At 37.9% G+C, this 12,149-nt stretch overlaps 1 long non-coding RNA gene across 1 annotated transcript; it reads right to left on the bottom strand.

The window, feature by feature from the left end:
- Window positions 1-545: 545 nt before the first annotated feature.
- Window positions 546-5,420, bottom strand: LOC122985228. Its single transcript, XR_006404078.1, has 3 exons — window positions 4,619-5,420; window positions 3,923-4,082; window positions 546-2,857 (listed from the first exon to the last, which is right to left on the bottom strand). It is a non-coding gene; the product is annotated as an uncharacterized LOC122985228 (long non-coding RNA).
- Window positions 5,421-12,149: the final 6,729 nt, after the last annotated feature.

Here is a 12,149-nt window from a genome sequence, read left to right on the forward strand (position 1 = left end):
CACATCAACCCCTCATGCGATCTGTGTTTTAATTTGTGTGATCCTGACATTTCTTTGCTTCACTGGAAGATCCTTTTTCCAGTTTAATACTGACCCATTTTTCTGCAACCAAAATCTGCTTAAACGGTGCAATTATTCTTTTTAATACTATGATCTGTTGATTGTATGTAGTCGTTATTGCTGTATTTTATACAGTTTTCTGATATTGCACAAGTACTCATATGTCATCACTTGAAAATAGCCTACACTTAAAGCTACACCAAAAAAATCAGATTCCATGAAAGCACTGGGGAACAACAGGGTAACTTGAAGTGGAACAAAGGTAATTCTAAGCTTTAATGAACTCTAATACTTATTACCAGAAAACAAAATTGGCCTGAGGGTAGTGGCAAAGCTGTAAATTTGAAATCACTAATTTAACACCCTCGGAGTTAAAATTAACACCGACCCAGTGTTTATATGGGAACCACTGTGAAAGTGTTAAATTAACATTAACTGAACAAGTTAACATTATAAACACTACAACAGTGTTACTTAACAAACTCTTATAGTGTAAATTATTTAATGGATAACAACACTCATGGAGTAACTGGTCAACACTGTACCGATGTACAGATAACACTTAGTGGTGACAGTCCCTCAATTAATCACTTAAAATTTACACTAAACTATTGTTGAATAATGTAAAAAAGTAGATAGTCTACCGGAATTGACCAATGAATTCACCAATGTGCAATAATCACTTCCTATAGGTACTGCAATGAGAGAAATTTCCTGTAACAAGGGCTTCACATTATATTTGACAAACAGAGCACCCATAAAAAAAATTTTTTTTAAATGCTGCAGTGACCTTGTGCAGTGTAGTACTACCAAAAACATGAGGTAGCTCATTACTGTTGCTTGCCCCATACAATGCAGTTGTGTGGCACAACATAGAAAAATGAGTCTGTACCATAAGACATTTGGACGTCAAAGGGCTTCAAATATCGCAACTCATGAGGTGTAATGAACATTATGCGCTTGGTCAACAACATGAAAAGCATGAAAATGCTCTACAAATGTAGTCTCCATTTCTGATACCAAAAACAGGCTTCATTTCTCAGAAAGATGCAAACAACCTTACAGAACACTGATATTTCATGAATAAAATCAGTGCAAACAAGACCCATGTGATATTCAGTACCATTATGTTTAACTCAAGTTGTGGCACTTATTTCACTTGACATATCAATTTGAAAGTGTTCTGAAATCAAATCACCATTTTCAACATCAGTCAGTATTTTCATTTTGAGAATCTCAGACTCAATACCTTTGGCAGACAGTGATTCCCAATGATAGCCAACAGCTATTTGGTGTTTCTTTGCAAGAGACTTTGTTCTGTTATTGAAGTTTTTAATGCTGGACTTAAAGAATTTGTATTTGGCTTCATATCCATACTCCAAACATGTAATAAAGGACCAATTTTGCATATACACTCAGGATAGTGGACCATGAAGTGATGTTTTGGGATGAAATTATTTTGAGGATACAAATCTGTAAATAATTGATGATGCTCTTCAATAAGATCTTTCAGAAATGCTGTCGTTCTCTCTGAAATACATGGGGAAAATACAATGTTAATCATATGCAAAAACAGTATCAACAGATGCCAGTGTCTGTCACCTTCTGGGACAACATCAACGAAGATCAATGGGAGGCATAATGTTTGACTGGCATTAAGCCCAATACCATTGCCAGTGCACAACATGTTTATGTGCGTTGGATGATTCTTTTTATCCCTAAATAGCTGAATGCATGTACACATTGGAGTATATTTTCATTGGAAATAAAATTATAATTAAAATATTCAAACAACAACTTCATACTGTGCTACACCTTCTAGATATGTGCATTATGTTGAACACAAAATTATCTGATCCATTGACGTATGCCAAAGTATTGAGTATGCTATTGCGTTTGATCTCAAAAAATCCCAAAAAAGGAACACTGTTTGAGTTGATGCTCTGTCAGTAAGACACATCCTGCAGTAGTAGTTTGACAACAGATTTCCTCATTCTTGAAAATGAACTCTAATGTTTTTAACAGGTGTACATAAATGAAAGTGTCATTTACTGGTACCTGCTCATATACTCCAAATACTTTGTTTCTCTTTGAATCATATCTCACTCTTAAGCAAATTTCCACTGGTTCAACAACACTCCATTTCTCACTAAAATACCTTGTCCATTTAGAGTTCGTGTCAAATCACTACCTGGATTGTCAGTATTACTGAAGACAACTCCCACTGCAGTTCAACTGGGATTCTCAACAGGTACTGCCATTAACAGTTGTTCTTAAAGATTTTCATGAACTTCTCTCCCATGCTTTCAACAACAGATAATACACCATTGTTGGCAACACCACTCCCCTGTAATTTTGCTATGATCAAAGCACAAATTTCTTTTGCCTGGTGTTTTGACTATGAGATGTAGAGGGTTGATTTATCCTCTTCGCCAGTCCCGACCTTGCATCTTCTAGCATCTTCTTGTGAGATCTGCCAGCCTTGGAAACACAGAGAGTACAGTGTGTGTGATTCATTGGGTTGTGGATGAGGTGCTGTCTATACTCAAAGGTCCCCTTCGTCTTCTGCAGGATGATTTCTCTGTCATTGGTGTGGTTCATCAAGGATATGACTTCTTTACAATGCTCTTCATCTAGCTGACCCCCAATCAGAGGCAGCTCCCTTTCCTGTCTTGGACCACATCCTACTGCAGTTTGTGTTTTCGGATCCTGGGACACAAGTTTCGTTCTTTCTCTGAATTGTCTTTAGCTGGTACGCCAGAAATCCAGTGCCACTTTAGCCATTATGAAATCATTGCTTAGCAAAGACAGAAACATAATTCATAATCAGCAAATAGCAGTAACCTTTTTAACAATGTGTTCATATAATAAATGAAGTTAGGAATCGGAATAGTCATAATTTAGAATTAGAACACTCAGAATTTACGGTGATTCTGAAATAGACATCACTTTGTAATCACTGATCTCAATAGCAATGGAGAGTATGCATGAATGCTATGAATGGGGAGAACTATGCACCTATCTAATTTAATCCAATTCAACAGTTCCCTAGTAAATCCTTCCTCCCTGAAGGTTACAATGCTCAGTTTTTGTTGAAACTCATTTTGGAGGCTATAGTTTGTTCTGCTGTTTAATTGCGTTATGTCATACCAGAGGTATTTCTAATATTTTGCCCACCCCATTTATATCAGTGAGGGCAGTCAAAATATTGAAAGCACTTCTCTGTATAACATAATATAATTTAGACATAGCACAGTACTACAGCCTCCAAAATAACCATTAAGTTGAGAGCACTTCTCTAAAACAGTTTTTTTTTTTTTTTTTTAAAAATCAACATTAGAACCTTCATAAAAGGCGGATTTAGGGACTGTATTAGACTGCCTTAGTTTTATCTAGGTGGACCCAATAAACTGGTAACTGAATGAACATTTTGAGCATCAATAATCAAATTTAGGAGTTTGCTGTGGGATTCTCCTGCAAAGAAAAATACAAGAAAATTGTTGTTTACTCACTTACAAGTGAGTAAACAACATGATAGTACTTCATAGGGATTGGACAATTATCTCATTACTGCAGTAACATGAGTCTACTGCAGGGTTGAGACCAACACTGTCCATGCTGATTTTTTTCCAATCTCAACTGCTGATGTCCTTTCACAATCCAACAAGGTGACTAGTAACAAACTACTGGTAATTCACCCCTAATTCACCTCCACACATTTCTGACTACCTCCCTTAATTTTAGTCATTATGCAGTATGGACATTCATTTAAAATAAAAAAAGAAAAGTTCAGTTAAATGGCTGTAACCACCTAACTGCTGGGGCAAGCTGTCTTATTTCACACAGTTCTGCTCATCCTTACAATCAAATCTATATCCTGCTATCATCATCTTGCCTCAGTGTCAACCATGTGCGCTGCAAGAAGACCATCTGTCTTCTACTGTCACGCAGCATCCTAGTCTCCTCATATTTTTCAAGCACTGTTGTCCCTCCAGGTTTTGTCAGCAGGATCTGTTTATCAGCTACACAGATGACAACAATGAATTAGTGGCACTTATTATTACAATGTATACCTCTAACAAGGCCAAACAGTATGCTCTGGATCTGGATCTGTCTATCAAAATTGAATGAGTTATTCTTTGAATCACAAGGAACATTTCCAGAATTACATGGAAGTCAGTATAAAACTTAAGTAATTCCGATAGCATACACATAAAAAAGGCAAATGTATATATTTCCTCCTTCCCAGAGGTATGGTTAGCAATTCAGCTTTAGACTGAGGGCAGCAAACTAGTTTCAGTCATCATTATAGCATGATGGTAATGATGATCAAGAAAAGCGAAACTTGAAAGGACACATTTTTCCTTACTCCAGATATTTGTGAATGTAATGTCAGGATTTCATATTGACATGGTTGTTTTTTTTTAAATCTTACTGTGTGTTGAATGGCAAGAAAACATTCAAGCACATAAAATGAATCAAAAAGGTGACAACAATAACAATTTCAATTTAATATGATTTACACCATCTATATGGAGACACCTGATGATAAACTTACCTCTCTGGCTGAAAAACTCTGCAATGCTTCTCCATCGCTTCTAATTCGCTTGGGTGGTCTGATGTACACAGAGTGGAAACTGGATGGAAGTGATGACTGAGATGTGCCTGAATCTCAGAACAAAAGATATAAAGAATTCACTTCATTTGCAGTTGAATTGTGGATAAAATCTTTAATTCAGCACCGGACATGACCCCTGCTTTCAGCCACATCAGAAACTCACTTGTATCTTTCCTGACTGAACAATTAGGAATCAATAGAGAAAGTGTATCCTTTGCTATGCCACATTTTGTGCTATAAAGACATTGCTTTTTTGAAACAATCACTTATCAACTAAACCCATTACTTCAAGTTAAACCTTTTTCTAACAGGTGTCTTAATTTGCCATATGCTGATATTAAAACTGGATTTAAGATAATCAAGTCAGTGCAGTGGTTGCATCTCCAATGACCACTTCTGTTAATACAATATAAAACCAATCTATTTTTTTAAATGTGCCATTGTCATCATGACTGTCCTTGATAACAAAACAAATCCCTTCCAGAGAGGATAATTCTGCAAATACTGCTCCATCCATCTCAGTGCCAGAATCATCTTCCACAGTAATTTTGTCCACAGGGATGGAGAAATTCTCTCTCACTATGTGATGAGGTTAAGAGAAAAAAAGGCATGACAAAGTCTTTCAATTATACAATACAATGACTTAAACTAAGTTTGAATTACTGGTTAGTCATATACCATTTGGGAAGTTTACCTTCAAAATGAATTCTTCAAAATCAGCTGCTTGTAATTTGATGTATTTCTTGCGGTTTTGATACTGCACCTTCATGATCATTATATTATCTACAACATCAGACTGTAGAGGAAGAGGGGGGCAACATGAAATTTCTTAAGACGTCCTTTCAATGCTATTTTAATTATGACTAATTATATTGTCTTTTAATAGCCTAAAAGAGCCTTAATAGCCTATGCAGGTGCTCTCTTTCTGCCTGAGAGGTCTGGAACTTTATATACTTGTGATGATTGCAACAATTTGGTATCCTACCAAACAAACGCACTGAAAAATACAGAATGGTTTCTTTATGCCATCTTGGCTGCTATGGCCTAAATTCTAAAGCTTTACTTAATAGAAGTCAAATATAACAGGTGCATGGCTGTAGTTATATTATAGCAACTTAATAGGTTCACCACTGGTGTCACCAGGCACATCCACCAGACATTCCCAGTCCACTACTCGTTTGGATCTCCCAGGTCTGTCCAGCAGCATCCCCTGCCACCTGATCCAACTTACCACCAGGTGGTGATCAGCTTTTATGTTTTGTTTTTTAATTACTTTATTTGACAGGGACAGTGCATATTAATAACATTTCTGAAAATATGCCAGAGTTAGCCAGAAAGGCTAATTTTCATCTGTAGTCCCTGGGCAGGCAACGAATGAAAGCATAGAAAATACAATCAACAATAAAAGCGATGAGAATATGCGGATACAAATAGAGCCTGCACTACATAGAGACAAGATAGATAGCTCTTAAGACACACAAAATCAACAACAGCATGACAACAATCAACAAATCAACAAATAGGATGACAGCACAAGGTCGGGACTGGTGAAGTGTGGATATTATGTAGAGTCTATGAGAAGCAGGAGCAGCTCTTACACTAAGCATAATAATGACAAATAAGGCAAAAAACAACACGAAAACACACACTGTTCTAGTGTTCACAAGTTTGATTTCTTGACAGCTCTGCTTCTCTCTTAACCCGAGTTTCCAAGACATGCAGCCGCAGATCTGATGACACAACTACAAAGTCGATCATCGATCTTTGGCCTAAAGTGTCCTGGTACCAGGTACACAAACACTTAAACAACCTTTTGCTCGAACATGGTGTTTGTTATGGCCAATCTTAGCACAGAAGCCCAGTAACAATGCACCACTTGGGTTCAGATCAAACAGGCCATTTCTCCCAGTCACCCTCCTCATTGCCCAAGTGAGCATTGAAGTCCCCCTGCAGGACTATGGACTCACAGGGCCGCGTCCCCTCCAGGGCCCCACCCAGAGACTCCAAGAGGGCTGGATACCCTGGCTCCTTCCCCACCAGGGAGGTGACATTCCACGTCCCTAGAACTAGTTTACTATGTCTAAGATCAATATGTCCAGGTCCCCACCCCTGCCTGCTTCCCATTTGGCAACGCATCCGACCCCAGTCTTTATCCCTGCAGGTGGTGGGCTCAGGGATAAAGCAAAGATAAAGCAGCCTAACACTAGAATGCTGTCTCTAGTGAATTTGAAAGGCCATGTTGTCAACAAAATAAAGAATTTGTCCTCTGTACAGTGGACATTTTCAGACATCTCAGACTCAGTTTGTAAGCCTTGGCTCTACATTGTTAGGCCTTACTTAAATTTCAACAGTCCTGGCTGTACATTTTGTACACTAAGTGCTGTTCATTCATCTTTCTCCTCTCATTTCCTGTCATCTCCCTGTGGTTGTCTCAATAATGGTTTAAAATACTCCCAAAATCATAATCTTTAAACATACTTAAATTTCTATGAACAAAACTATGACCAGGCAAAAAGGTCAATATTGGACTGTTCTGCAACCTTGGATTATATTCACAGATACCAATGTTCTCACCCAGTGCCCTTCCCATCAGTTCACCTCTTACATACTAAAAACTCCCGAAATAAACAAGCAAGTATCTTCTCCACAATCTGATGAACTCCAGCAGGACTTCCACATTTATAAAAAAGTTATGAAAGAAAACATAATCATAGTGCAACAGAGCCAGTGATCTATTTTTTGAGGTCAAAGCACTGAATATGATATATATATATGAATATTTATATTCACAAAATGAAAATAGCACTATTTTTGGCCACGGTAGGATGAAAAATATCCAAAGTCATTTATCATCTTAAAAACTCATTCTTAATATATAACTATTGATTTATAAACTATGTAGTAAATTCTCTACAAAATAGCTCCTGAAACTGTATTTTTTGCAACTTAACATGCATTTCAATCATAATTTTTTCCATCGAGTCACTAGAGCATATTCGTCACTGTAATAATGTTCCATCCACAATTTAAATGGTGACAGAATAACTCCCCTCAAATATTTATTATACTACATTATTAAATTATGCTCAGCAGTTACGGCTTTGTTTTCTTTTCCTTTTTTTTCACTCTCATTGCAATCTGAGATACCCAGTAGCACAAAGTACCATTAACTTTGGTCTCTTGCTGCCAGCTGTCTGTTTGTCTGTCTGATACCATATATTGAACTCTTTTGTTTAAGCCAAGCCACCCCCCTCTCTCTCTCATTCATACACACACACACACACACACACACACACACACACACACACACACACACACACACACACACAGAAACTCTCCCCCTCTTTCACACATAGGCGCAGGCCTCCCTCATCCCATCTTTTAGAGAGAATGGGTAATTATATAAACAGCTTTCAGTGAGGCAGGGATTAGGTCCCAGAGAAAGTGAGGCTGTCTAATGTTGGCACACTTCTATCACATGCTGAAAAATGGGCTCATGAGTACACCACAAAAAGAGCAGTGAACAAGAAAGAACATGGAGAAGGGTGTCGTATCATATATGAATAATTTTGCAACAGATAATTTGATTTTATCTCACTGCGGGCATTTGACATTTTGTTTAACAAATGCAGAGATGAGGGTGTCTAGGTGTGTTTTTAGCCATGCTAGTGGCATGGCCTAGAGGTTGGCAATGTCCGGTTGTCAGTTGGTCTGTCTGTCTGTCAGTTGGTCTACCACTTTGGCTAGAACAGTCTAAAACATCTCAACAACAATTGGATGGATTCTCATTAAATTTTATACACACATTAATGGTCCCTCGAGGATTAATTCTAATCTTGAATTGTGTTCATCTACCACCACCATTTGGTCAAACTTCTCAATTATTCAGTGAAACATCTCCTTGGCAGACATTATGGTTCCCACATAATGTATTGTAATGATTTTGTTGATTCCCTAACCTTTCCTCTGGCGCCGCAATGATGTTGAAATATTTGTTTTTGTTAATATATCTCAACAGCTATTGGATTGTCAACACTTATGAATCATATGATCTATTTGTTCATATGAAAATCAACTGACAGTAAATATGTTATCACTGTCTCTGTTGTGCAATGTCTTTCATTTTGTAAAAACAGAAACATGCTAGCAACCCAGTTTGCTTTCCTCAAAATATACTGAAGAATTTCTATCTGCTTTCCTGTCTCCGTCATAGACTAAATGAATGAATAAACTCATGCTTTTTCTCCAGTTTTCTTCTAACAGTACTCCCCCCGGCACCCCGACGCCAACCCCTGCTGTAGTTACTTGTTTGTGTGAAGCAATAATGTTACTCAAACTATGTTATTACTATGCAATGCACATCATTAAATAGTTTTGCCTGTTCCCAAATTCAATATAAAATTGTAACAATTTCAATTTACCTCTTCAGTGAACATGCTTCTTTCTTATCTCTAATTTCTAAAGTGGTGTTAATCATTTCTTCATGGAGCTAGGCTCTGAGGAAAACAGAAAGCGATCCGGTTGTCTTTGCGACAGGCGCAAACAATATTACCACTTGGAAACGCTGGGGGGGGTTGAAAAGTTGTCTGTTTTCACTTTAAGATATCCCTACACAGATTTCAGAAGTCAGCCTTACAAGTAATTGAGGCTGTGTGCCAGCAATCATTGAAAAGTACCCACACCCTACTGAACAGAAAAAAATAAAGAAAAATAGAGGAAGAAGGAGAGATGGGAAAGGAGGGCCAGAAATGGAAAGAGATATCTTTGCGAAGAACCCAGATCAGACCCGGCGGGAGAAACAAAGTCATGGACAGGCATTAAATCTTCTCGGGGGGGCAATGATTTTTCAACATAACATAAGAAAGCCATTAGTTTTCACATTTTGAAGGATATTTCTCTAACAAAGCTTATAATTTTCATTCCTTGTCAATTCACAGAATTGTTTGTGGCAAGCAAATATCTCGTTTAAGTAGATTTATTGCTTTGCATAGGCAAAACGCCTCTTGTTAATAAGGGTTTCTCTGCAACAGGTTCCCTTTCATCTCTGTTTCAGTACACCACTGGGACAGCAACACAGCAGCACTGTGGCACGGCGCTGTCCGCAGTGCTGAACTGGACGACAGCCAAGACCCTAACAGCGGAGAAGCAACGGAAAAGTCTCATTTCTCTCTCTCTTAACAACATTCACTTATACAAAAACAAAGACTGAAATGGATATATATCTTTGGAGGGTCTCTCCATTTATTTAACTCAACTCAACAACACAGGCAACAGTCTGAGTCTTCCGTCAATAACATTATGGCCTATCTGCACTATAGAGTAATCACACTGTCAGTGATTAATCATTTTTAAACATTAAATTGGAACACTGTGGGCCTGGCGGCTGAAGCCTCCGGCACACTGTGAGTTACCACTATCTGATTCACTGATATCACGTATGTAACAGAACAGCTGTATGAAACCAAGCTACTCTGCCATAGACCTAGGATACAGGCTACTCACAAAACATTAAAACAAACACAAAAAATAAAGATGCCTGCAGAGACAGTTTTACAATCAGCAGGCCTTCTGGCAGGGGGTATTTCCTGAGATTCTACAAGGTAGATAAAATGTCAAGCTTTGTCCTACTGAAACCAGAGTACAGTGTCTGGTGTCAAATGAAATGTTCCCTAGACAACAATGAACATGCCATCTGTAAATTGTACCTTGGAGGCGCAGTGGATCTTGGCACAAAACCAGCTCAGCAAATATGCATATGGTCTTCAAGGCAAATCTAATAGAATACATGATTCATTAAAAGTTTACTTGGAAACACTTTACTTTGCCCATGTGTGATTCACTGACTAAAATAGAACTTTGATAGTTGAGCTAATTTAACATAATAAGGCATTACACACTTATCTACTTCAACTGCAACTATTCATAGCAATTGTGGTACTTTGTAGTGTCCTATGTGTAGTAGGATGAATTAGGATTATAAATTCCTCTGATTATAAAATCCTCTACAATGCCCTGACCATGTATTTCAGATTTTTTACTCTCATAATATTATATACTATAGATTAGCCCAGATGTCATTAACACTATGAAACTTTTTACATTTCTGATATATAATTGTGGTTTCTTCACCAACTGACCAGTCCTAATGCTCCAGTCACAGTTGAGCAATACATGCCTATATGTCTATTTAAAAAGTGGCCTAACATTCCTCACTATTTTAACTATCAAAATGTAATTTCCACTATTACTAGTAAATGCACAAACAGTTAAAGCAGCAATTAGCTGATCACAAATATAGAAAAGACGGAATGCAGCCTTACATTAAACTCACTTGTATATTTTAGTGCTCAAAGATTTCACTATCTGTAGTCTACAGATGGCATTGTGGCCACATGGTGCAGAATGTATTACCTCTGGATTTTAGTAATTCATCCATTGTTTATCATCCATTTATCAGGTATCAAAGTTAGACCGTTCTTCAGGAAAACACATGCTGACTAACATTATCTGACTTGCTGAATGCTCGGACAACTCAATTCACATTAATTCAGAGTTGGCTAAAAAAGGGAAATATATCAATGTTAAGTCAACTCAGGAATGCATCAGATTTATGGCCTGGTCTGGCAGTCATCTCAGCTCCATCAGAGGTAAGAGAGAAAAAGAAAGAGGTTGTGTGTGAGAGTGTGTGTGTGTGTGTGTGTAGGAAAGGGGAAAGAGAGTGGAGGAGAATGAAAGAATCTTGGTGAATTTCTTTCTGCATACCATCCTCATAAGTCTCTGTCCATGTGAATGTGGAGTTCTCTTGACTTGTTTGTTCTTCAGTTCACATGACCCAAGGGTCATTTAAGTGTCTTTGCTATCCTGTTGTTAATTTCTTTATCTTGTCAGCCATGGTCTCTCAGGAAATTGAGAGCACCAGTGCTTGGTCTGGCCAGCCTCAATTCTGTCACCCCTGCTGGGAGGGGTGAAACGTCAACTTTGCGGATCCTGGGAGTCTCTGAAAAGGTCTATTCAACCCACTGTTATTCCCTTGGTGAAATTCAAAAGAGAGAGGTTTGTCCTCCCTACAACAGAAAGTCATCCTATATAGAAACAGGGTGGGTAGCTAAGGTTACCTGTCTTTTGACAATATACTGATATATGTGCTCCTTATGGAAGCATCATAATCACCATTTAAATTTCTCGCAGTAGACGATTGTTTCAATTACTGAGGACAGCTTAAAGATCTGTAGCTTTAAGATCAATGTCAAATGTGGCTATTTAGATGAAGCCTGTGAAACATGCAGACAGCGATAAAAATTGCAGCTCCCCCATCAAAATGCTAAATCACAAGCCATAATAAGATATTTATGACAGTTTGATGGCCGCTTCTTAAAGTCAGAGTTACGTCACAGCGAGCCACAGCAGTAGCTGCAGATACAATCTTTCATTAAATACAATGCCAGTCCCCTCTGCTGTTCATGAAAGGCCG

The sequence above is a fragment of the Thunnus albacares genome, chromosome 7, assembly GCF_914725855.1.
Source record: "Thunnus albacares chromosome 7, fThuAlb1.1, whole genome shotgun sequence".
NCBI classification, from domain to species: domain Eukaryota; kingdom Metazoa; phylum Chordata; class Actinopteri; order Scombriformes; family Scombridae; genus Thunnus; species Thunnus albacares.